This window comes from Ciconia boyciana, chromosome 7 (genome assembly GCF_034638445.1).
Source record: "Ciconia boyciana chromosome 7, ASM3463844v1, whole genome shotgun sequence".
In the NCBI taxonomy this organism is placed as follows: domain Eukaryota; kingdom Metazoa; phylum Chordata; class Aves; order Ciconiiformes; family Ciconiidae; genus Ciconia; species Ciconia boyciana.
The window spans coordinates 21,422,674-21,449,292 of NC_132940.1; the positions used below are offsets into that span (position 1 = coordinate 21,422,674).

The 26,619-nt window shown below is 48.6% G+C and overlaps 1 long non-coding RNA gene across 3 annotated transcripts in view; it reads right to left on the bottom strand.

The window, feature by feature from the left end:
- Positions 1 to 24,497, bottom strand: part of LOC140654295 (uncharacterized) — a 44,084-nt gene extending 19,587 nt beyond the window's left edge. The window contains exons 1-3 of one of the 3 annotated variants that reach the window (XR_012043385.1): positions 24,440 to 24,497; positions 24,179 to 24,293; positions 23,701 to 24,042 (exon numbers count right to left, since the gene is read on the bottom strand). This is a non-coding gene — a long non-coding RNA (uncharacterized lncRNA). Of the gene's footprint in view, positions 1 to 23,700; positions 24,043 to 24,178; positions 24,383 to 24,439 lie in introns of those variants that run through there. The other 2 variants (XR_012043386.1, XR_012043384.1) reach the window with 2 other exon arrangements.
- Between the last annotated feature and the right edge of the window lie 2,122 nt (positions 24,498 to 26,619).

A 26,619-nucleotide genomic window follows, 5' to 3' on the forward strand; every position in this document is an offset into this window, starting at 1 on the left:
GCCAAACCCTCAGCTGCAGCTGCAGCAGTACAAGTGCCACTGCAGAGCTCCTGAGGTGGGGGGCTCAGGGCTGGGACCCCTCACTGCCCTGCATTTTACACGCTGCCCTGCACCTGTGGGCACAGTCTGGGGGAGGAGGGCAGCCGGTGCCCTGAGCGGAGGAGTGCAGGGCCACGCTGATGCCCATCACTGTGTGCTGGGACCCCTCCTGAAGGGGTGAGAGCCACCGCTGTACGTGGGGGTGGTGACAGCAGCACCACACGTGCAGGGTTTGCTTGTGCCTGCACACCAGTGTGGCCATATCCTCCTGCATAGGTCAGCTGTGACAGCTACAGGATGGTGCCCGGGGAGGGCTCCTCAGTGAGTCACCCAGGTGGGAGAGTGCTGGAGTGATGGCTGAGCCCTGCAAGATTGGGCTCCAGGTCTGCACACCCTCAGTGCAGTCCTCCTGCAGTGGCAAGTGCCCTGTGCAGGGGCAAGCCAGGAGCCAGCTCTGCCTCTGACCCATCGGTCCCAGGTGTTTCCCTCAAAGTCACATCAGCCAAGGGAAGGGACCCGCTTAGCTTGGCCAGCCTGAACCACCAGCGAATTTGCGCAAGGCCAGCTCAGCTTCTCCCCTTAGTCTCGTGGCTGCCCTTCCACAGGGTGTAGCCCCCGGGGAGCATCCTGGTCTTCTGCCCTGGACACCCAGCCAGGTCATGCTTTACACTCGGGGCACCAGAGCTCACATATTCTCACGGCTGGTTGCTCAGGGACTGAAATACTCCAGTAACACCCTCTCAGTGTTCGCTTGGCCAAGGATCAGCTTTAATGTGCTTGTGTGGTGAGCATCCTGCCCAGCATCCAACAGCACCCTGTCCCAGCAGGCTGTGGCTCCCTGTGTGGGGTGAGAGCCTTCCCCTGCTCTGGGGACCCACTGGACCGAACTCTCAGGGTGATGCCGACCTTGGATCTGACCCCCGCAGTCTGCGCTGATTGTGGCTTTGCTCCTCGCTTTCCCTGCAGAAACAGTGGCTGCAGCACCCTCCTGGTGTGCTCTGCTTGTCTTCAGTAAGGGCATCTTCCCCCAGCTATCGTGTTTTATCCCACAGCTCTGAGTGCAAGAGTGAGCCTGAAGCATGGCAAAGGGTTTTTCTCCTTGCATTGCACCTTTCTCCTCGCTCTCTCCCATTGTCTGATCCTCCTGCTTCCCTCGCCTGCCCTGCCGGTGTCACTCCCGCCCGAGGGGCCCCCAGCGTCTTTGTTTCCTGGCTGCATCTCTTGGGAAGCATCATCAGGTCATGAACCATTTCCTCCAAACACTGACTGCATCTGCTGCCTTAGCACAATGATAGAGTTGCTTATACGGTCCCAACTTGCTGCAACGAAAAGCCATGCTCCTTCAATTTATCCAGTGAGTTTTTATTATCACTTGAAATACAGTGGCACAGCTCTGCACCCGTAACATCTTCAGAGTCACTTAACAGCACAGCTACAGAGCATGATTCCAGTTGAGCTCAGCTGAACACAGAAGGTGACTTCTGTCGCTGGAGCACTTTATCATCGGGGTAACACGGGCTGGTAAGGCAGGCAGCGTTTGACTAGTGAAGCCTTTTTCTTTGACATCCTAAGGAGGGGGCATGGCTACACACAAGTTAAACCCTTGCCAGCAAACAAAAATTTTTTGCTTTGCCAAAACTTTATAATGGTGATTTTGTTCCTGCCTTTTGAAGGGATGGGATTTAATAGACAGAACATTCAGCTCCTCAGCCAGCTTGAAGAGAGCTGGTTAATGACAAAGACCACCACTGGCATTCCCACAGTCCCACCAGCCTCCTTGAATGGATAACACCTCTTTGTTGATTTCTCCCAGGAAGGAACCAGTTTCCTGCTTAGCCCCTGGAAATGGTGGAAGGTGCAAACTCCAGGCTAAAGGCAGCTCTTTTCTGCCTCACGAGGCTCAGCCCACTGGCCTCACATTCCTGTGGTCACATCTGGCAGAGCTGCTATTCTGGAACATGCAAACCAGCCCCCAGATTCAGGCACCTGGTCACGACAAGGACGGGGAGGGAGTTTCTGCTGCAGTTCATCATCGCTAGGGTCAACCAGAGCCGCACGCTGAGCAAGACAGTCAGAGAGGCTGCTACAGGCACCAGCAGGACTCGACATACTCAGAAATGGCACAGATTGCATGGCCAAAGCAATCCTTGGCTCTTCATAACACAGTGCAATATGTATATAGTTTTAGAAATATATATTACACATACGCTTATATACATGCTCAGCTACATATCATACATATGTATGGGTGTATATATAGGCACACATGATGGTAGTTCTAAATTTTCAGTAAACAAGGAATGCATCATGTGTGTCTGTGCAAAATGATCACAAGTCCTGCAGATAGTTTATCAACCAAAATGGGAATTTTACAGCCCTCCAGATCCTTACTTCTGAATCTTTCAGTGGTTTATGCAATTTGGGAAGAGTCTAATTTTGACTGTTTGGCATCAGTGCAGTTACTGAGGGAGAAGGGCTAACTCCCACCATGGTTTCCTCTGAACCCTCATATAAAGAAACAAAATGTATTCCATTTCTGCAAACACTGATGTAGTGTTTTTAATAAAATAAAATGCCTTTAAATAAAATACTTTATATAACTGGATTGATTTGTAGTTCTGCTTCTAAAGATTAAAAACATCTGCTGTCTTCCCATAATCAATAATCAATTTTTTTAAGGGGCTGTTACTTTCATTATAAACGTATAAAAGCAATCCAAGCTACTAAAACCCTATATACAGACACATCATAAAAGACAAATTTCTTTATACCCAGAAGGCAAAAAAAGACATGGACAGGTCTGAGACGTTGCAGGCGTAAGTATTTTGGACAGACTAAAAAACCTCTGGAAAATGGAGACCATGATCAAGCCCCTTAGCAGATCCACCCTGCGGTGGGTCCCAGTTGTGGAGGGGGAAGTTGGAAGGGTGTGAAAGGCAGCACACCCAGTTTGCCCAGGAGCCATTTGCCTGGCATTATAAAAGGTCACAAAGTCGAGAGAGGGTTCGTAGGTGTGCCGCAGGCATTCACATCTCCTGCTTGCAGTGTGGTGTGCTTCCGCTGACAGAAGAAAACAGAGGAGACGCGTTCCTCCTTTGTCCGCAGCCGGCTGGGCTTTGTTCCTCTCCGTTTCCACCTCTTCCTGCCCAACTCCTCCATCCCTCATCCAAGCTCTCTAAGCTTCCTATTATTCCAGTCTTTAAATCAATTTGTGTTAAACTATTACTGTTGTAGACGCTCTTTCTGTCTTCCTGCTGCTCAGTAGGAAGCAGACTTAGCGGTGCCACCCTAACTAATGAAGGTTTATTTAAGAACGGCTCAAACCCATTAAAAACTAGTGGCTGGATCCCACAGACCTGTACTCAAGCCTACAGCCCCACCCCGGATTGATCACTGTGGTGTCTAACAAAGTGCTGTTGGCAGACCTACCAACACTGTCTCAGACGCGTCTTTACATATATTAGCTGCGTTAAATTATTATCACTGCACCAAGCTGTCTTCTGGCCTCATTACATGTTAAAATTGCAGGAGCTGCTTGGGACTCAGCCCTGCACTCCTGACATTTGTGAAACTCTCTCTGTCATCCACACAGTATCACCCCAAGTCAGCCACTGCAGTCAGGCTCACACAGCAGCTCATAAGCATAACTGTATTTTTAACATCCCAGAAACTGTTACTGCGTCATCGCCCTTTATGGCTTTCCCGGAATATTCTTTATATTCTCTGGTTTGTACAAAATGCTGTGTCTAGGATGTTAACTCTCCCTGTGCAGACTCCATGGGTTATTCCTGCCCAGAGAGGAATGCATGGCCTCCCTCTTAAACATAACATATTGATTTTAAAATTGCTTTGATGACTTGGAAAGCGATGCACAAATTGGGATCAGTGCATTTATCAGAGCTCTGCTCTTTGTGCGAAGGCAGCTGATGTTTCTGATTACCGGAGGACAGTGTACTGGTCTCTCCAAAACACAAGGTAAAGATTTATGGAAGACGCGCGCTTAACTCTTGTCCAGCCCAGGTCCAGAAATCATTCTCAACAGGTTGGAAATGCTGAGTCAAGCTCCTTCAAATCTCATCTTAAACATAGCTTTTTATGAAGGCTTATTCTCATTGACAGGTCTGCTTTCACTGTCAGTAGTAGGGCAAAACTCCTCAGATTGCTCTTTCACAAGGACGTAGTTAATTTACTCTGTATTGAAGTTCATTAGGCTTTGGCTTTTTATAAGGTAGCAGCATGCAATTGCATGGGAACATGTGTTTTCATCGTCCCCATCTGTAATTGTAAGAGGGTACAATGAGAGCAGAGATAGTCTATAAACACCTTAAAAAAATAATCTTTGGGCTTTGACAAGAGTGCATTGATTTGAGTCACCTGGTTATCGCTGAATCTTTGTATGAAAGCACTGAATGTATATTTTATTTTAAGCACTTAGCTCCTCTAAATCTCAGTAACTGATTTTTTTCTTTTTCTTTTTGACAGTAACAAGATACATCAGATAGCTCTCCTTTTAGAAAAAACAGGACCTACAGCCCAGTATGTGGCCAGATAGGACATTACTTCATCTTTTGTCATGGTTTTGTAAATGATAAACCTGCTGAGATTTAACCGGGAGCTGGTGCTTACTCATGTTCCTTGTAGACCTCAGGTCGGCAGAACGTGGATGAGCATCAGAGAGAGCCCGTGACCAGCAGCGGCTCTCCAGGCCAACCCATGGGGCGGCTGTCGGGCACTGCAAGGCTGTGCAAGCCCTCGCACTCTGGCCAAGGGAAAAGGGAGAAAAGCTATTGGAGACAGCGCTGGGGGGGCAAGGGGAGGTGGGTTTGTTTCAAAAACCCCCCACAAATCTCCAAATCACATTAAGCTCCTGCCTAAGGAATATGCTGAAAGATTAAGACTGAGAATTAATTATTGAGCTTACACAGGTTTATCCAGTCTTCCCTTTTGTTTTTGTCTTTCTGCTCCTTTTTCCTCTCTTCCTTTTCATTTCTGTCTCTCTGATTCTCTCTTTTCCGCTTTTTCCTATTTCTTCCCTTCCTCTGCTATTTCCAGTGATTCCCTTCTGTGCTTTTCCTCTTCTATCTTTTCCCTTTGCTCAGGTGCCCTGTCCCTTTCCTCTGCTCCCTCCAGGAGAGGAGAGGTGGGCACTGCTGTGATTTAGCACTGATTCCACACCTAGCCTAGGATAAGCAACAAAAAAATAAAAGATATAACAAGTATTTTGTTTGAAAAATGTCACAGGTCCTTTAGGACCCTGATTCAATCCCTCCACACAAAAAAATCAATGGCAATTTTAAATATGCATTGGATCACAGCTCAAAGGTACCAGTCCCTGAGTACAATAATGAGTCAGCCAGTTCTAGAAGTTGCAGGATATGGGAAACATTTTGCCAGTTATTTGTGGACAATTCTGCAAAATTAATCACAACCATTATTTAGTAAGCTCTGTCACGTGGACTTTGCCTTTATTCAGTCCCCTTCTCTTTACATACCTATTCAAACACCGAAAATATAGACATCTATTTACTTAAGCACATCTTTCTGAACATCTTTTAAATGCAGTAAACTCTCGATTTTCTGCCTGAAGTTGCACCAAGGACAAGGCAATAAGAGCTATCAAGAGGTCTCACAAAAACAGTAGATGTACTCTAACCATCCATGCTACTATTGCATTTTTAATACCAGGCAGTATTTTACACCTCAGATTTAACGCACACAGAATAGTTGCGAGTACAATGACGTTTGGATAACAACATTTAGAAGCATGAAATTACAAGTGTACTGATAGGTTTTTATGTGCTTTCTTATAGCATAGAAGCTGCTGCTCTTTGTCCCCCACATCCTTTGTGTCAGAAGCAGCACAATGCTAATAAATCTCAAATATATTTTGAGATTCATAGCAAGGGCTACAACACCCGGGTGGAATTTATAAACGCGTTTTATAATTGTTTCTGCGCCAGGCTAGAGCACAGAAGCACAAGGAGAGGTCTCTTTGCCCTGTTAGTGTGCATCAGAAATGGAAGTAGCTTCGTTTCTCTGCCTGGGACGTGATCCCCGATATCAGCAGTTCTGGCTGGACTTGAAGGGAAGTAGGTTCCCCGCTTTCGCCGCAGCGGGCCTGGGCAGCACCACACGCCGCTCGCAGCCAGCAGAGATGGGGCAGCCCTGCAACGCCTTCTTCAAGCTCACTCGGTGAGCCAAAGATCTTTTTAGGACACTTCCTGTAAGTATTTATGAGTATTTTTGTAAGGTAGCAGCATGGCTTTAAAATCTGGCAGTGCCTAGACTTCACAGGACTCAAATCTGCTACACAATTAAGATTTGGGGTTAGGTTTCTTTTTAGGCATTTACATAACCTCAGAAAGTGCTTTGCTCAGAGCTGTCAGTCAGAGAGGTTCCAGCATCATTACTAAAACATTAGGGAGTTTCACACCCAATGTACAGCAATCTGTTTGGATCTAAAAACTAGACTGTGCTGTAGTAAACAGGTTTTTTTTCCTGATCTTGTTTCATGTAATTGGGCAGGAATCCTGCCTGGAAGCACAGTGCTGCAAGCAGGGAGGGTGCTGCATGGGTTACACCAGGGGATCGGGAGTCCTCAGCTCATCAGACCAATTCCCTCTACCTTTCTCCACCCACTTGGCAATCTGGTGTCCCCAACTTTTCACTGAGGGAGTGAGTTAATCCAGAGAAGGGACTGAACTGCAGGGATTTATTTCATGCAACAAACAGCTTTTGTCTTGTGAATATCAGACTTAAATCATTGTATGGATAATCCTCTGGAAATACTCAGATTTCCAGAGCTTTAGAGTAGCTATTTGGAAATCCGTCAGTAGAAACATTGAGAGTTACTAGAGAGAGGTCCTGAGTTCCAGTTTCTTTAACTGATTTCCAGTTTATGATTTCCAGTGACTTCCCGCTCTCATATTCTAAAGGTAATATTAAATTTCTGGAAAAAAATCCACTGAATTTTTAAATTATGAATATAAACATTTACCATTGAAAATGATTCACTGGCTTCCTCAGTTTCCTTCCATTAAAACCCTCTAACACCACACTGTGCTTTATGCATATGCAAGAGAAAATCCGAGGTCAAAAGCACAGGGGCCCTGCTGATGCTATTGAGCCACGTCCTTTCAGTGGGGCAGGGAGGAGCCGTGCTGCCCCTGGGGAGCCCCGCACAACCTCCCGGCAAGCCCAGCTGCCGCTGCATCGCCTCGCAGGCAGCATCCCTGCCCACCCAGGCAGGCCCCTGGCAGAAACCTCCCACCCCAGCAAGGAGCTGGAGGGCTGGAGCACTGGCGGTCCCTGAGCCCCAGCACCATGCGGGTCGTGCCTCCGTGCAGAGAGCTGCGCTAAGGCGAAGCAGCGCCGGCCCTCAGCACCGCACCCCGAGGTGGGGAGCAGCAGGATGGGAGAAACCCAGGTGGCCATGGCTTCAGCACGGCATTAGCCTCTGAGCATGTGCTTACGTGTTATTTTTCTGGGGGATTAGGTTGTATCTGCTCATTGCAATAACCCGCCACCCTGACCACTGAAGCTCCCTGAGCTCCCAGATGTCCTGGCCCCAGGAGACTCCACCTGGCCCTGGGGTTATCATGAAAAAAAGCCATGTTGGCCCTCTGTAAACTCCTTCAATTCACCACACACACCTTGTGTTCAGCAGCTTCTTGTATCCAGCAGCATTCAGCAGCGTACACAGAGCTGTTGTCCTGCCAAGACGTTTTCCTTCCATGGGAGACCCATTTTTCCCCCTCTTTTCTCATCAGCTTATACAAATAAAAGGAAATAATGGAAAAGAAGGGGACTGTGAAGTTACAAGTTGAACACCAGCAAATTTAGCTAGGAAAACATTCTCACCCAGTACCACTCAGACTTTTCCATTCTGTTGTACAGGTACTATGCCCGACCCTGTGGGGAGCTGATAATACATTTCCTACTGCCAGCTTAATTCAGCAGCTAACTCCATGCAATGCTGGACTACTGCAGTGTGCGTGTACATGTGCACCTGCACACACGGGTACGCACACTTGCTGTAAAGCAGAGCTGTTATTCTTAAAACAAACATGTCCAAATTGCATAATATTAATGGAGTGTCTTTTCGCTTGGAAAAAAGTCACATATTTTATATCCTTTATCAATCACGATGTCTAAATTTGGAGCACCCAGATAGCATACTCACTGATTTCTCAGTCAGCTCCTGCATTTTCATTTCGACAGCATTTTTCAACCCTGACACTGAACGGATGAGCAAGTTATGATCTGACATGTTAAAAACAAGAGCAATTGCTCACGCGCCCTGCGCAGCAGAGCTGCCACCCCCGTGGGGACAGCCCGCAGCCCTGGCGCAGGCAAGGCTCCCACAGAGGGGAGTGGGATTGCATGTCACCAACACTGCCGCGCCGGGCTTGCTACTTGGGAACAGACTGCTCCATGGGCAGCTTTTGGGTTTTTCATTGTAAAAGAAGAGGAGAAATGGCTTTACCCCCGATCTTCCAAAAGGTGTCCTTAATAATAATAGTAAGTCAAGTAAACCAGCATATGATTTGGTTTTCTATATAAGGGAACATTGAACTATCAAAGGATGTAAGTTCCAAGGAGAGCCAGGCAATCACTCTTCCCATATCTCCGGTTAGATAGGGGTATTCATATTCTAACACTTGTGCTACACATGTATCGTTTAAAGTCCTTTTTGAAGCACTGGAATCCAGGCTCTGATGGGGCTGGCCCAACTCTCAGGGCTGTTACAGCCAACACTCACATAACACCACAAACTTCAGCAGGGTTGCCCTGCATTTAGACTGCTTTAAGAAACTTTGGTTCCCATTTCTCATGCTGTCCTGGCTTTCCCCCACTCGAAGCATTAGTGCAGGGAGCAGACAGAGCAGTGCAGGCTGCAGCATGCTCCTGTATTTGGTTACCTGAGCACAAAGCAAAGGTGCAAGAGCTAGGAGCAAGGACCTGCCCTGAAAGATGGTGGTACTGAATTTGTCGCCAGATACAGGAAGTTGAAGAAATGTTTCTTTTACCCTGCAGGAGCTCTGAATCGAAATATCTAGAAAAAGTACAATTTAGTAAAAATTAGATCAGCTTTTTCATCATTATTTTCATCTCTTGAATCCTTGCAATACCTATAGTGGTTTGGAAAGAGCTTCTCAGAGACAGAAGAGGTTTTGTCCCGGGGAGCCACTGCCCAGCGAGGGCAGACCCCCTCCTGCCACCCCTGGGCAGCGGGATCGTGCCACCCTGCGTCCCAGCTTCCCCTGCCTCTGCATCCAGAGGACCCACTGCAAAACAATTCACCAATTTACATAGGCATTGATGTCTGCCTGAGTCTAGACATCTAGGAAGCACCAGGAATAGCAAATATTGCAGTGTTTAAATTTGCTAACAAATAAAACAATGCACAGTAGCAATATTCAAACTGAAAGGTAAAACTCCTGGTTGGAGCAAGCTGGTAGCATGGTGGCTCTGTGCACATCACAGCCTCCACCATGCCGCTCTCTTCAGCCAAGTCCAGGATTTACATGCCCCCTCCCTCGAGTAGCACCCAATGGAGAGGGGAATTGGCAGCTGCCTGTGCCTCTCCTGCCCCGTGCTGCCTGCGGGGGCCAGCTCGGACTTGCCCGTGGCAGGAGCGATGCTGCAGCCTGGCCACCCCCTGCCACCAGGGCAAGCCATGGCTGTCCCTGCCTTCACCGGCTGCATTATTTCCAGCGATTAAAGCACTGCTCTGTGGGCTTGGATTTTCATGTCAGGGTCTATGAGCTACAGAATGACCCTACAAACCAAATTATATGGCTGAGACCCTCTTTCCCCACCAGGAGAGAAACAATTTTGACCCCTGCCTGTTCTCTAGCAGTCTTTCCCTACAGGTGAGTGACCCGCAGTGCTCCACCGCAATTAACTGCGGCCCTTGGCTTTTGGTAGCAATTTGTTTTCAATTACCTCCTTTGGACAAATCTGAACAATTACCGCCATTTTTTTTCCACCTTTTTCTGATGCCAAGTGTGTATCACAGTGTTCACAGTGCATCAACTGTTGACCCTGCAAAACTCCAAAGAAAGCATCAGCTGCCCCCGGTGAAGACTGGGGTAGCCCTAACCCTGGGTTGCTTTGCCTGGTACGGATCCACGGGCACTGACAGGGATTTCTCCCAGGTGAGGAGTGCAGGTCTGAGTGCTGCAGGGCCACCCTGGTGCCAACTCTGCTGAGGCCGGGGGAAGCTCACACCTACTAACAAAATCACTCCTCTCCTGCCCAGGACTGCAGTGCCGGCAGCAAAATGGCAGCAGTTCCTGTCCCACCTGAGCCCTGTGAGACGCTGGCTGCTCCCAAAGCAGAGGGTGCCCGCAGGGGCTCGGGGACATGCCACCCTCCCTCCCTGGAGCCTCTCCTCCATCCTAAGGCTGATGTGGAGCGGGGACCAGGCTTAAGCTGAACCTAACAGCAGCTCTTCCAGGGCAGGGAAATGAAGAAAGGAAGCTGCAACACACTGTGGATCCTAATTGCATTAGCTCTGCAGGCTCTGAAATGTCAGTCAAACAAATACACCATCGCCTTTACTGCTCTGCAGTTGCCATTTACTATTTTACTGGGAAATTGTCCAGAAAAGGGATACTACCTAGAAGGGAGCATTATGCCAGCACTGGAAACCAGTAATATTTCCTGAACAACCCCATGGGCCCACTGTCTATTCCTACACTGCAGAAAGACAAGAAGAGCCAGAGCGAGCCAATTTGCATTTGCGGTAGCAATTGCAGCAGCAGTGGGTATGGAGGCAGCCCAGGACCCAGCGGGTGCATCTGAACTGGGGCACGCTCCGGAGCTGTGACAATTTACACCAGAGAAGAGCATGATTCAGTGAGTGGAGGGAAAAAAACAATCCTAAACTGAGCTCTTTTCATGAGTCTGAGTTTCATAACACGACTTCACCAGAGTTCACGAGGACTGCGGCAGGCAATATGAAGAGGCAGAGCATGCCCACTCCCCAGCTCTATCAATCCACAGAACCAGTAATTTCCAGGAGATGCAGATACCACAGGGCAGACAGGGGTTTGCTGAAGTGACAAAGCCCCTTTCCCTGGGAACAGCCCCACTAAAACCATCTCTTTTCTCTGGCAATGCCTCTTGCCCTCCAGAGAGCTCACTTCCTGCTATAGGCAGCTCCTTAATACTTAATTACCTCTCTGCTAGAGACTCAGAGTGTTTCAGTTATTTAATATGAAGAATCATTCTGAGTCACCCCATTTTACCACTATGTTATTTTCCTCCCAGTCAAAAAAGCATAACAAATGCCACACAGCCCATTTCTGCGTACCGTAATTCCCCTCCTGCTCCCCACAAGGAAATACAGATTTACCTGGACCACATCCCATTGACTTCAAAGCAAAGCCCAGTCTATCTGACCTTCCCTCTCTTCAGGCAGGAGAGCTAGTCCCAGAGGGCAGTTTCAGACCTACTTATAGATTCAGCCTCTGTGGGCAGGGGGAGCAGGGGCCGTGCCCAGCACAGGTGAGGAGGGACCTGTCCATTGCCGAATGGTTTCCAGCTCCCACCTGCTGGAAATCAGCTTAGCCAGGAAAACCTGTGCCCTTCACACCAGCACCTGGCTCTCTGTTTCCAGAAGGTTCAGCAACCATTTCTGACTTTTTTTGGTTTTCATCACCTCGTCTCTGGCAGTGAAAGCACTGGTGGAGCAATGCTCAGTTCAAGCTCTCGTGTTAGCGCACCCTGTCCCTGGCATTGGGGCAGCACTAACGAGGCCACACAGTGCCCAGCGAGCAGGGGATGGGGACAGGGACGGGGACACCACCAGCAGTGCTGTGGCTGCTGCCTGGCACAGGGTCAGCTGTTCTGCCCAGGGCCAGAGCCTGAGCTGCTGCAGTCTGGGGGAGCTGTGCTCACTGCATCACAGGGATTTACACCATGAGCATTTGGTCCCTACCTTATTCTTTGTGTACTTTGTTGGCTCCAGGTATAGTTCCTGCAGACATACAGGCTGGACGAATAGTAATTTTTTTCATTTTAAACAAAACTAACACCATGTTTCATCGCCCCTTTCTCCCTCTCTCTCTCTCAGATGGGATTTCTTAAATTCACGTGGGTCCTGTATTTTCATAAACCACATTGGCTGGAGTAAGCTATGTTTGAATCATCATTTAGAGAAGTGAATATTTAATTTCATGGTGGAATTAAGGTTGACATTTCCTTTTTATTTACACTACACCAAGGGTTAATAAGGTTACTATAACCTTAATCTTTGATAGCTCAACAATAGAATACTCTGGGATTACTGCAAAGCTGGATTTTAACTCTTTTAATCCCATTATTGTTGATAACCTTATCAACACTGTGCCCCACCGTAGAGGTGGAGTAGGGGAATCTCAGACTCTACAATTCCTTTCCATGGAGCAACACTCATAGTTTGAGCAGAAGAGCCAGAGCCAGTTGCTTGGTTGATGCCTGCAGTGACGTTCACAGTTTGCAGTAGGGGTGCAACGCTGCTTTTAAACTCCTTGTCAGAGATCTTTGCCAAGAAAAACATTGGTCCAGTGGCATATGTTGGCAAGGCAATGCAAGGTTGCTCTAATTCCCTTACTTTGTTTTTCCCTCCTCCCATGCGACAACTACTCCAAGAATCAGACTGCCAGTCTGGCAAGTTGAGATCCAGAAACTTACTGCTAATTACCATGTTTACAATTCCCAGCCTGTCTGTTGGTGCCAACAATCAAACTGCATCCTCTTGAGTGCACCAAAAGACACTTGCTGGCAGTAGCTTCCTAAGGTTCCAGGCTGGCTACATTAATTACTGTTAACTTAATTTTTGTGTATTGAGAAGCAGCTTTAATTAGCAATTCCATGGATTAAAATGATCCTTTTATGAGTTTCAAGGAATAGCAGGTTGACTTATAGACTGCTTACCAACCTATATGTCTTTTGTTTGGAAACACAAGTGGTCGTAAATTTATATGTGGTCTGAACAAATAAAATAGGCAGAGGTTTAATAAAAATCACACCAGGAAATGAAACGTTATGCCTTCCCTTTGAAATAAAATAAGCAGCTCTAAAAAGGCAGGTTGGATATTTTTTATCACTTCTCAGTAAACATTTGACTGGACAGAATAAACTACATTTTCACAGTATATCACTGAATCAAAGTATTTAATGAATTTTAAAAAAAGGCATGTATTTTATGAACTCAGTGAAAGAGAGCCCAAACTCAAATAACTGCAGGGCAGAGCCTGAGCAGAGAGGATCCATTTGTGCCCTGCAGGTCCTAGCCCGAGACTCCTGAAGGCCATCTGTCTACTCAGGCAAAACTGACTCAGTTGGGATCCCTTTTAACAAAGCACATGCTTCAACCCTGCCGGAATCAGCAGAGGGTACCGTGCCTGAAGACCGGCACATCTCGGCAGCCAGGCTGGGCTGGGAGGGCTTGGGGACCCACATGGGCATCCCAGGACCCAGCAGGTGTACAGGGCTCTGCATTACATGGGAACGTGCTACCCCCCGAAGGTCTGTGGGCCTGGGGCCGTGCCTGCAGAGCCCACCCACCACCCACAATCACACCCCCGCAGTGACTCGTTTCTAACCTGAATTTTCTATGGCAATGGCATTCACAGTCTCCATGATGCCGGCCTTAAAAAGTTGGTCAAGATTTCACGAGAACTGCAATACACCACCTCTCTGAAGATGTTTTTTTTCTGTTCTCCGGCTAGTATGGAAGTAAAGGACAGAGAGCAAAGCTATCCCGAGGTCTGCCCCGACGTGGCTCGGTGCTCGTGGAGCGAACGCGCTGCCAGTGGCAGCACAAGGCTGCCCTCGGTCAGTGCTGCTGGACACGCCGGCAGAGTGCGGATGCTGGCACGGCCACTGCCTGCCAGACATCCCTGCCTGTGCTGAGGCTGCAATCGGTCTCCTCTTTTAGGGGCAGTTTGATTTGTCACAATTGTCTGAAAACTGACATTTTTAAGAGGAACCCTGAAGTCAGACTGTAGAGCAAGGCCATGCCCATATCTGCTTATGATAACGCTGGTCCTACCCGGCTCCCGAAATTCAGCCTACTTTGAAATGTGTAAGGATAGATTTAGGAGTCTGATTTTAGGCCCCTTTTTCTTAAAACTTGGTCTCACTGTGCAGTGAGAGGCCACAGTGAGGCTGTCTTCTCTGCCCTGTAGGAGATTCTCCACCATCTCACAGAGTCCCAAGACACCAGCCGACTCCCTTGCTGTCCTGGCAGCGTTTCTCAGGCTGCCAGCCACTGCCAGGCTCCCACTCTTACACCACGGTCCTACTCTGTGGGGTTGCAGTGGGCTACTAAGTAAAAGATAATCCAGGGCAAAACTCAAGCGTACAAGTGGGATAGGGGAAGTGGAGCCAAAGCAGGGAGGAAGCCAAAGAGACAGACAGTAAAATCAACAGGCATTTTGACTTACAAGGGGAAGAAGGGAAACAAAATGAATCAGTGCTCCCAGAGGAGGCAGTCTGGATCTACTCTGGTCCTAAAGCAAGAGAGTGGAAACAGGTATTTAAGAGCAGTTCATTTGTACAAGGCGTAATGAATATGCTGAGCAAACTACCAAAGGAAGCAATAAACCTGAATCTCGGAGAATGGTCTAAAAGGAGTCAGATCGGCACTTTAGAGGTAAGAGATATTCAAGGCTGCAAAGAGATATTCAAGGCTGCAGTATACGGGGACACAGGGACGCAGCTCACATGGCCCATGCTATTGACGTGTTTTCCCTCCCCAACCCAGCCTGCTCAGCTTGATTACTTACATTTTGTATAACTTATAGACATAGTCTAAAGAGAGTCAGCCAATTTCCACTCAATTTATAATTTAGCAAGCAAAGGAGCTTGATTCTTCTAATTTACATAAAACATACATAAAACTGAAAACAAAATAGCTTTGGAGCATATGGGCGAAGTACACAAGAGCCACAGAGGAAAGGAGGAGTAAAAAAGGACACGGAGCAAAAGCACTGTCTGGATTGTGCTTTGCTAAGGGGTTTTGAGTGCCTTATTCATGCTAAACATCTCATAGACAAGCAAGTTTTCATTGTCATGGGCACGTGTCAGTGCTGCACCTCAGTCTTGTCACTGGACTATCAACCACACAGACCTACCTAACCAACGTTGTAATGCTGGATGGGGCTTTTTACCGCACCTTTTTTTCTAGGCAAAGAAGAAATATTGTTGAAAACCTTCTGCAATGACATGGCAAGAAGGCATCGGTGTGTATCAAGCTAGTACTGCCTTCCTCCCGTTCCCTCTTGAACCTCTCCTTTTCTCATGAAGAAAGGCAGGGAGCTCTCACCCTGTGGGTAAGCCCAGGTAAGCATGCCGCTTCCCAGGGAGCAGCAACGGGGCTGTGCTCTTGCCCCCGTGCTCTTGCGACCATTTCTCCTGCATTCCTCCACCGTGACTGCCAGGTCCTGGCAGAGCCATTGAAGGCATTCTCTGAGACGAGACACCACCTGCCAAGTGCCAAACCTGATATTCCTCCCCGTGGCGTGGTAGGCTCCAAATCGTGCCTCTCCTCCCCGTTTGCCTGAGGAGTCATCCTGGATACTAACAATAGACTCCATGGAGGCTGGTGGAGCTCAGGCTGCCTCACCAACTTCTGTCTGAATTCAGTCATTTCCAGCGAGCAATATATAAATAGATGCTGCCTCATTATTGATGTATATTGTACAAAGGGTTTAGCCGGGGATGCAGCTTGCCTGCTTTCCTTTTATGGATGAAAAGCGGGATCCCAGAGCCTTTATGTGAGATCTCTGCACATGTCAGTCAAACCACACCAAGATGAAGATTTTGTGTTCTTAGGTCCTTGTTAAACAGCAGCCACACGGCCCTGGGAAACGCCCATGGGAATGAAATGCAGCTCTGCATGTGTACGCATGTTTACACACACGCACACCAAAACCAAATGGAAACAGAATACTAATGGTCTCAGCCTAATTTTTCTATTCCTTTTCAAATCCCAAGACCAGGCTGTAGTCTGGGCTACTCTGACACAAATCTCATTTGACGTTATTATAAACCACTGATTTACACTAATGGAAGAGTTAGCCTCTGATTTAAAAAGCAAACCTTAGCGGCTGGCCCAAGGCCCAAGCCTCTCAGCCCTTCAGTCCGGATGCTGTAGCACATTGATACTTGCCAGCTATATTTGATCATGAGCTCTAGCGAAGGCAAGCTATCGATATTTCAGAAAGCCATTCCTCACACTTCTGAGCAGCAAACGGCCCATCACTAAGAAGGCCAAACCCTTGTCAGCGTGAGCTGACTTCTATGAAATGAAATACTGACCTTACTGCTAGCTCCAGAGTTAATCTCAGAAGAGAGGTTTTATTAGAGAAAGAAGAGCTATTATTCTGAGCCTCTCTACAGGACACATATTTAAGTTTTGCATCCAAGAAATGTGGAATACTTTAAATAGAGTGGCATTTGGTAAAAATTAAAACATAAAAACTCCAGCTAAGTATTCTGTGGGGGGATTTATTTATTTGGTTTGCTTTCCTTGGATTTCACATCACGCCCATTCAGCCTCCTTTCCCTTGTTGGAGTTTTTCCTCCCTCTGTACCAGGAAGGCTGGAGCAGAGCGAGCAACACTGACTCACTGCAGCTCCAGCAAATGAAAATTAAACATGTCTATTTTCATCTCTAACCAAGGGTCTGGACTGGTCCTGCATTCTTTGCTGGCAAGAATTTACATACACAGAAATGACAAGCACCTCAACAAGGAGAGCAAAAGGGAGCGGTTTTGTTTCTTGCTTCCTAGAGCAGGACTTGCAGATCCTGTTTTCACCAAGGGGCTCTATGAACGGCTGAAGGGAAATGGGTTTATGTCATCACATGTACAACAGGCACATGATGTCATAACACAACAAAGGACAGTATGACATGCCCAGTCAAAAAGAAAAGGATTGTACTGAAACCTTGAAAGTAATTATGCACTATGTCCTGTGCGTAACTCAGACCCCTGGCAAACACGCAGGGAAAAAGGTCTCTTTCTTAAATATGGAAAAATCACCACCTCTTAAACTGCGGTCTGAGAAAGTTTCCACTGCTCTTCTCTACAGTTCAAGACATTCAGAAAAAATATAGGAAATTAAATGATCCTGACATTTCTAAAATAAAACATGTTGAGAAAGAAAAACCCTTCCGTCCCCTCAAACCTTTTGCATGTATCATAAGCAGGAAGGGGTACAGCCAGGCAGTGCAGGAAAGAAAGTAGGGGAACAAGAAACTGTTTTTCCCTGTAGTGGTAATTTTTAACATCCACAGCATCAAGTCTGTAATAACTGTTGCTCCAGTAAAACAGCAGGCATTGAACTGTATAATTTTAGATTTCAGAAGAATGTTTTTGGCAATTTGACAAAGAGGTAATACTGCTCTACATTTTCTTGGAGTAACCAGGTAAGTTATCGCCTGAAGAATGATTGTTAAAGAATGAGTTTCCAGATGGTGTGAAGCATTAATGCATCAAGCCTCCTTGCTCTTACTATTTCCCACTGAACTTAAAAAAATAAAATAAATCCTTTATAATTCAGTAATTACAGTGATGCCTTTTAATTTGAATTTTCTATCAACTTCTTGTTAGGAGAATGTGAATACTTACAAAGCTATTACTATCAGATAATCTAAGAGAAGTCATATGAAATCTACATTATCTATGTAAATGCCTCTGTAAGATGCAGTGAGATGGTTCTTTTTTTGGTATCAGGCTGCACAATCAAATGCTGTACAGTTCTGGTTCAGAATGTCCCTCTTTCTCCAATTAGAGAAGACCAATCCCATGGTGATCACTTTGTCATTGATTTTCAGTGATTTAAAAGACAGGCTTGACCTGTGAACATTAATAAACTGTGATATTGTCCTGACTTAGTAAGAGAACTGCTAATATTCCAAACAAGGTTATGAATCAGCAATTCTTGATATTAAAGAAAAGACAGCTATATTTTTCCAACATTTCATGCCTAATGTAATAATGTGAAAGGGGTGTACATTACATACAACTCAGATGAACTGATAACAGAACAATACTGTGGTGACAATTGACCTTGAAACAGATAGAAGATTAAGTCTGACTTAATCTGAAATACTCTCAGAGTAGCTTGGAAAGTTTAAGTAGCCTCTTATGGGCCTACCTCTTTCTTTCTAGGGGTATAAAGCATTGGGGAATTGTCAGGGCCATTTCAGATCCATGCAGGTGTATCGCAGAAGTCAGAGGCAAGAAGGCCTCCCTGGGTGCCTCTCCAGCCCTTGTAGGGTGACTGCTGCCTGCGGTGTCTTGGCCAAGCTAATTTTATATCTCCCAGGCAAGGGCTTTCCTGCCTGGAAATTGCTCCGCTACTTTATATCATCCCCGCTGGCTAGAGAGGTATTGGGTTCACTGAAAGGAAACATTTCTTGATAGCCATACTGCATTTTCTCCCTACATAGCTCCTAGGTCTATTTGCACACACCAGGCTACATCGCTTTCCTGCAGACAGGAGAAATTTTGGCCCCACTGAAATCAATGGAAAATTCCCACTGTTTTCTTTAGGAGAATGATTTCAAAAGCAGGATACTCATTTCATTTATCTGTATGGGCATTATTATGTAATTTTGGCTAGGTATGTATATTCAGATATATAGATATACAAAAAAACTCCTTTCAGCTACATATTCAGGGCTCTTATTTTCCCCATCAATCAACCCCTCTAGTTTCTGGAACATTTCACCTAATTTTCTGTTGGCTGCTTTTAACTAGATGCTGTTTTTCCAGAAAGCAAACTACCAAATGTGCGTGATGTTCCAACCCTGGTTTCCACACTTCTGGCGCATTCTCCCAGCGCCACGCTGCGATACCTCCTCGCCTGCCGTCCCTGGTGCCTCTCCTCCCGTCTGCCCTCCGGCTCTGAAAAGCCGTGGCACATCTACCCTCTACCATCACCTCCAGGCCTCTTCTCTTTACCTTCCTTAGGATCCTCTCTGCCCTTCGATGTCAGACTCTTTCCATCACCTCTATGAATTCTGGCTTGGGTTTTCACTTTTAGGTTTCTTATTTTTGGCCTGTCATTTAAATTTCTTTTGAGTCATTGTTATTATCGAGACAACATTTATAAATAGCTCTATGCATTGCAGGTATCTGATAATCAAGTCCTTTGATTTTCGAGCAATTTGGTTACTAAATGATAGCAATAAAAAGCATGCAAGCATCATGGGCGTTAGCCCAGGAAATGTCTCCGCCATTAAAGCTTTCAGGAGGCAGATGCTGAATCTGGTAAAAATTTATGATTATTAATAATGAGTGTTATGATTTACCTTTATAACACTAAATGGTGAGGTGTCATAACAGCTAAGGGTAATACCTGGGGGATGCTTTTCAGAAAAACAGTAATCTTTTAAAAGGAAGAGAAGAAAAAGCCTTTTGTGTATGTAAAGACACTATTTATTAAAAAACAAAAAGGGTATAAAAATCCAGTTGTATACATTACTTCTAGCGTGATGTAAAAACCCAGAGAAAAAGGTTAGTTAGCTTATTCTTACAGCTGCAAAGTATGTGTATAGCTGTGTGGATGTATAAGTATTATTGTTTTCAGATTCCTTAAGAAAACCCTATGAACACTAGAAGCCACCTAAACTGACATGAAAGGCCATAACCTGTTATGGGGAGAAATCTTACACTCCCCTCAAAATCAGATGTAGTCTTAAACATCGAAAGCAAGCAGAGCTGATCCCAAGGAAAGGCATCTGCATAACTGTAGACATCCACATGCAGCAGTGGGTGCATTTATTTTAGGCAAATTTGCAGGCAGCAAGAGGAATCACAACACCAGTCATAAATAGGCACTGCAATGGCACGGCCCCTGCCGAGGTGAGGGAGAGTTGTGCCTCTGTCAGGTCTGGGAGAGTGGGGCTTTTTGTATTATGCTGTAGCCTCCCTTCAGAGAGATGTGTGTATATATATGTGCATGTATATATTTTTTTCATTCCATTCAGAGATATGTCTATATATAAGGGCTGTAGGCTTAAATATTTGTGGAAAGAGCACCTGAAATCAAATGGCAGTCCTCGTCACTTAATTTAGGGTATTGCTACGCAGAGCAATGCTTCCTGTTATAGGCAGGCCCGGACAGGGCTGTTCCCCTGCCTGCACAGGACAGTGGCGACCAAAGCTACTCTTCCTTCTCCCACTCCCGCCGTGGGGCGTGACATGCCCGTGGTGCTCGGGGGCACAGCCCTTTCGGCAGTCCCCCGCTCTGGGAAGGCCCGAGTAGTTGCCGTCTCCCCGGCGCGGAGCAGGGTGGGGAGCAGCCAGCATCACGGGTGGCTGCGCGGGGGGGCCCTGCAGCACCCTGCTCTGCGCCAGGGCGGCTGCCACCCCAGTGTCCGCTCCTCCATCCGTTGGCTACGCTGCTACGGGGGCCCTGGCGCAACAAAGACTTACCTATGGGAGCAGCCTTCGAGGCTACTCCAGCGGATAAAATTACCCAGAGATATAAATCTTCATAGGATTATGGCCTTTAAAAAAAGGCTAAGTTCAAGTAATTATTTTTGGGCTAATTCTTTATTTAATTTTCTACCAGGATGCGGATTACAAAAACAATTTTAGAACAGAAATTTAGTATTCTAAATTAATTAAATATGCACTCGCCAAAATAGCTGTTAACACACAGTTGGTGCTGCCACGAACCTCATTCTAAAATGTTGTCTTAGAAAATACTCGTACTGGTACAATTAAAACCCTTTATTTATAAAGTAATTTCTTATTATGTTGCACTATAGCCTTTTAGTATAATTTTTGCTGTTAATAAAATATCATTAGGCTATTAGAGGCAGGGGGGTTTTAGACTCATTTTGTCAGCACACAGGATTCGCAATTTCTAAAGCAAAAAAATAGGAAGTGTAGTGTTATAAAAATCCCTTTCACTAGGGGTCTGATCTTTCCCGCAGTGAAATCAATTGGGGCTTTGCTATTGCATTGAATGGTAGGATTTGGCCCAAAATATTTTGGATTTAACATGAGCAACCTTGCTCCCCTGAGCAGTCCCGTGGAAGCTACCTGCATTCCTGGGATCAGGCCCGCGGTATAAATAGTCTCTTCTTAGAGATCTGTTGTTCAGAAATGACTGCTTCTGTCCTTCAATATACATACGTGACAGACCCCAGGAACTGCTAATGAACGGGGAGAGCCACTCTGAGATCAGGCTATTGGGAAACATCATTCTAAGAGCCCTTATGCTATTGAACCTTTACACAACATTTTATAATTATTTTGGTGAGCATATCCAGTATTTCTCCAATCGGACCTTACAGCTTCACTCTTTTAACCCACATATCATAGCAATTCCCAAAAGATTTTAGAGAAAAGAAACCTACAATCATCAAAATGTTAATTTTGACAATGACAAAGAGTACATGCATTAAAAATGCATCAGCCCTGTCATTAAGGCATTATTCAGCAAAACCAGCTCATCATGCTAAACAGAAAGCAACTAGAAGAAACCAGGTATAAAGAAACATTTTGCTAAGCTTGTCTTTATGGGTACCAGTCCAATCCATACTGCACAAGATACTCAACCAAGCAAAGAGCAAACAAAACCACATCCTTTATGTGATGAAATGGGAACTCCTGGTAATACTCTAAGTCATGACTCAAGGGAAAATGTCAACTAAAAGCTCAGATCAGAGGAAGGTTTGTAATACAAACCTGGATGTTTAAAATAGTGTTTCCATCGCTGTTCCTGCAGCATTTGTGAATGTGGCTGTGTTACGGTGCTGAACTGACTATGATTTAGCAGCTGATCATGTCTTTTTAAAGCATAATTTAACATTATTTCTGAGGCTGTTGAACATACTAAACTACAAGAAAAAAATCTGCTTTCAAGTGGTATTAGAGAAACACGAGTATCAGAGTGCTAGCATCAAAGATGTGTCTAAAGAGTAACAGATCCACACATCTGTGTAACAACGAGCGCTCCACTTGCTACCGAAGGCAACAGAATAGGATTCCTTTGGCAGTTGTTGGAAATAATTAAAGAGAACATGGATGGCCTTTCAATCGCTAAGCAAGAGACAGAGAGAAAGACATTCTCCGTCATCCCATCTCGCACTCACAACTTAACGGTCACCCCACGTCTGGCTTATCCACGTTAGAAATCGTTCTTAGCCTCATCATAGCTGAGCTTGGGGAAGGATCCATTCAAAAAGGCTATCTCATCACAGTACTCTTGGTCTTGCTTTAAAATGGCTTCTGATCTAATTCACTTAAGGCTGAAATCTGGTCTCACAATTGCGACTATGTGGCAACAAGGCCTGGGATCATCTGGGCATGTGGGGAGGACTCGAATGGGAAAACATGGGGATGATCACACCCTGCTCCTTGCCTCTGCCAGTCTTGCGGGCAGAGGAGCAGGGGAAAAAAGACTGGAAGTATGAATGCTATGCCTGGATTTTCCTAAGCACAGCATCTGAAAGGCTGACCAGGCTTTTAACCAAAGCCCGTGCCCTGCTGCTGAGATTGGAGAGAGGGATGGATGAACCTCTTCTTCTGTGTTAAAGAGATGGGGCATGGCTTGGCCAGTAATGGGAATCAACACTCCCTTGGTTGTGTCTCCCACCTGCCCAGCTGCAAGTAGCATTTGGGGAGTCCTGAGCTCTTCGGGGGGGCGGGGGAGGGAGGGGGCAAAAAAGCCACTGCCTGAGCTCCACGGGGGGAAACAACCCCTTGGCCCTGGCCCTGGCCATGTATCTCAACCTGGGGCCTCAGAGGCTGACGAGCTCTGCCTTCGGCTGGGTGCTTCCCGACCTGCTGAGCTGGGGCTGGTGCGAAGGTGGGTTCTTAATCCTGCCCTCACCAGGTTGGTACTGCGGGGTGAGGATAAGGGGCAAGGCGGGCATCACCCCCTCGAAGCAACCTGCTCCCCAGCAGCGGCCCTGCCGGGCGGCCGGACCTCTCGGCAGCCGGGGAACAGGGGCTTCCCGGGGGGCGGGGAGCAGCCCCGGCCGTGCGGGGCGGCCCCTGCCTCGCTAGCACGGGTGCTCGGCACCGCCCCGCCCGCCGGCAGCCCCCCAGCCCGGCACGCCCGGCTGCGGCGGGCGCGGGGGCCGCGGCCGCGGAGGGACCGGCATTCCGGGCTCTGCCGGCGGGTGCGGGCGGAGCCGGGGCCGCCCCGGCCCTGCGGGCAACCCGTGTCCCGGGGGTGGGGACCCCCCGGCAGGCGGGGCCGCCGCCCCGGTGCCCCCGTCCCCGCCCCGCGCTCCCCGCCGGAGAGGGGCAAGGGGCCGCGGGCGCCCGGCGCGGCGCGGCGCGGGCGGGGGGGCTGCCGGCCGGGCACCGGGGCTTCCCGAGCACCTTCCCCCGGGCCCCGGCGCAGCCTGCCGAGCGCTGCCCGCGGAGGCGCAGCCCGCAGCGGCCCCGGCTCCCCCGGTCACCCCTGCCCGCAGCCCCCGGCGGGCCAGGGCCGCCCGCGGCGTGCTCCTGCAAGGCTCGGCAAGCCTTTCCCCGGCCCTCCCCAGCCCTGTGCTTGCTCCCACGCACACGCACACGCACACACACACGCGGGCACCCCCCTCCGCAGGGGACAGGGCGTCCGAGCTCCCCCCGCCCGGGCAGAGACACAGAGTGAAACATTGCAAAGCGTAGGAAAAGATGGAAAAGGTGCTACCTTGGCAACTAGAGGAGGTTAGGAGCCAGCTGGTGGGCTGGGGGCGGTCGCGCTGCCTGCCTGCCTGCCTGCCCGCCGCCGGTACTCTCCTCGACTACGCGTATTCTTAAGCAATAACAACGTAATCCGTATTATCCACCCAAGAATACCCGTCACCGAAGAGAGTCAGAAAGCTGCTGCTGCTGCTGCTGCTGCTGCTGCTGCTGCTGCTGATGCTGGTGGTGGAAGTGCTGCACCGGGACAATAAATCCATAACTATAATTCCCCTCTAGAAGAAGGAGAATCCACAAGGGTTGCCGAGCGATCTTGTCCCATATCCAATGGACGCTGAACCTTCCCATCCTGCGGAGGCAAACGAGAGGAGCGGGCGTTTAATACACACGCGTACAGTCCCTCTGCTCTCCTGCTGCCTTACTGGAGCGGGCAAGGTCTTGCAGGCGAGGTGAAAGGAAATAAATCAAAGTATGGTTGAGTTTACCTGGTGATTGCCTGGTTTCTTCCTCTGTGCTTCTCTGGCATCCTATTCCCTAGCTGTATGCTCCATCAGTTCTCTCTGGGAGCTCGCAAGAGATGTCACACGCAGCAACAGATTCCTGTAAAAGAGATGCACGGTTAAGCACACAAATATTACAAATCTGTTTGCATAGGTGGGCTTGGGAGAGCTCCGATAAAGCCGCAGCCACGCCTGAGAGACTTTTCATCTGGGCTTTGGAAATGCATTTTACAAGTCCTGACTCACACTGCCTCGCTGTGCTACCAAGAGGAGGGAGGGCGGAAAGGAAAGCGACGGAGGGAAGGAAAATCAAAGAAAGAAATAGCAGAGGCTCCGAGCTCAGCAGAGGCGCTCCTCTGCCAGGCCTCCCTAGTGCCCTAAAAATCTAAGGCGAAAAAGGCTTCAAAGTACAAATTCCGCGCACTTCGCTCCCCGCGTGTGCCCGAACGGCAGAGCCCGGTGGCTGCGAGGCGCCGAGCCGGGCAGGCGGCTCCGCGGCGGCGGCGGCGGCGGGCGGGGGCAGCGGCAGCGGCAGCGGCAGCGCACCTCCGCACCGACACCTGCCGCCTCCCTGCAAGTGTTTGCAAAAGGCGAACCGCGGAAAAAAAAAAAAAAAAAAGAAAAAGAAGTTGTTTCCAAATGGCGCCTGCGGCTCTGCCTGTCACCCGGAGCGGTTCCCTTATCAGCAGCGCTCGTACTTGGGGGAGGCGGGAGGGGGAAGCTTTGTCTGATGATCTGCCGCGGTGATAATAAACGTTTATTGTTCGCCAACTAAATAGAAAGGATCTCTGCAACGTCATGGCACGGCACACTTCGCCTGGCGATTAGGAACTTCTCCGGGTTATTTCACCCCGGCTCCTGATGCTAAGGACAGCTTCTGTGTGAGTGACGGGGAGGGGGAATGAAACTAGCAATGCACGGCCAAAACCCGCACGTAGCGGGGGTACTCCGCACTTCTTCAGCCATGAGTAATTATGCAGCACGCACAGCTCTCGTTATCCACCGCACCCGGTAACTGACCAGCTTGTTGATTAGATTCCAACTGAAATTAATACAAGATGCTTGCTTCTTCTACAGATTCCTTCCTCCACATGAGCCCTTGCCTTGCTTGACATATTACCACTACGCTTCCTACGAAAACATACGAGAAGACAGCATTTGTTTTGTAACGCAGACTCTTGTCTGAATTTGAGAGAAAAGAGAAAAACAAAGAGAGAAAGAAAAAAAATACTCTGATAGCCACGTTACCTTAAATTTGGAAAAAAAAAAAATTTCCAACTCACTCTCCTCTATTTTAATCTCATTTTAGGTGTAATTTCCTGTATTCCTCTAACACAGCAAGCTTTCAAGTTGCATTTTAAATGGCAGATAGAAAGTAAATAACAAACACTGTAATTTTTCCCCGCTGTGAAATTGAAGGCTGTAACCCCATTAGCTGGCGTTGGAACTCAAATAACTGATGCAGTGGGTTGCCTTCAACTTGAACAAAAGCCGTTTGAAAAAGTAAAACGCAGCGAGTCGTGGCGAAAACACTCTACAGTGATACACCTAGACCGACATTCTCCGAAATTTGGAGGCGCTCCACAAATGCACCGCGATTTAGGCAGAAATCCAAACTTCGGGGTGTTGGGTTTTTTCTTTTCGTATTACAGAACGCCATTCTCGGGGAAAGGAAGACCCGCGCGGCGCCAGCCTTGTTCTCGCTATGTCCATCGGACGCTGCCCTTCCCCTCCCTGAAAAGCATCCCCCGCTCCCCTCCGAATACGGCGCCTTCCGAAACTTCCCCTGCCCTGCCCAGCCCCGCCGCCGCCGCCGCGGCCGCGGCCGCCCCGCACCGGCCCGGCCCCGCACCGGCGCCGCACCGGCCCGGCCCCGCACCGGCGCCGCACCGGCCCGGCCCGCCGCACCCACCGCCCGCCGGGCCCTTCAGCACCCGCGGCGCCGGACAGCGCCGAGCCCCGGCCGCCGCCGCGCCGCTCCCCGCGCCGCCGCCGCCGCCGCCGCCCGCGCCTCCTCCCGCCGCGGGTCCCTGCCCGCCCCCGCGCCCCTGCCCGCCCCGGCACCGGCGCGCCCGGGCGCGCACCCCCCCGGCACGCTGCGCACCGGGGAGCGAAACCCCCGGCGCGCTGCCCGCCTCGCACCTTCTCCGCCGCATGCGGGAGGTGCCCGTGGCGGCGCGCCTCGCCGTTAAATACCTTTGTTCACCGGCTCCGAAAGCCATGTTTATCGGCGCTGCCGCCCCGCTCCCCCGCCGAAAGAGCCGGGCGCCGGAGCCCCAGCCCGGCGGGGCCGGGGAAGGGCCCCGGGGGGCACCTCCGCCGCCTCTGCCGTGCCCGGGGGGGGGCAGGGGGGGGGAGACAGAAGGGAGGGGAACGGATGGAGGGAATTAAACAATTAAGCTATCGGGAGCGGAGCTCTGAGCAGA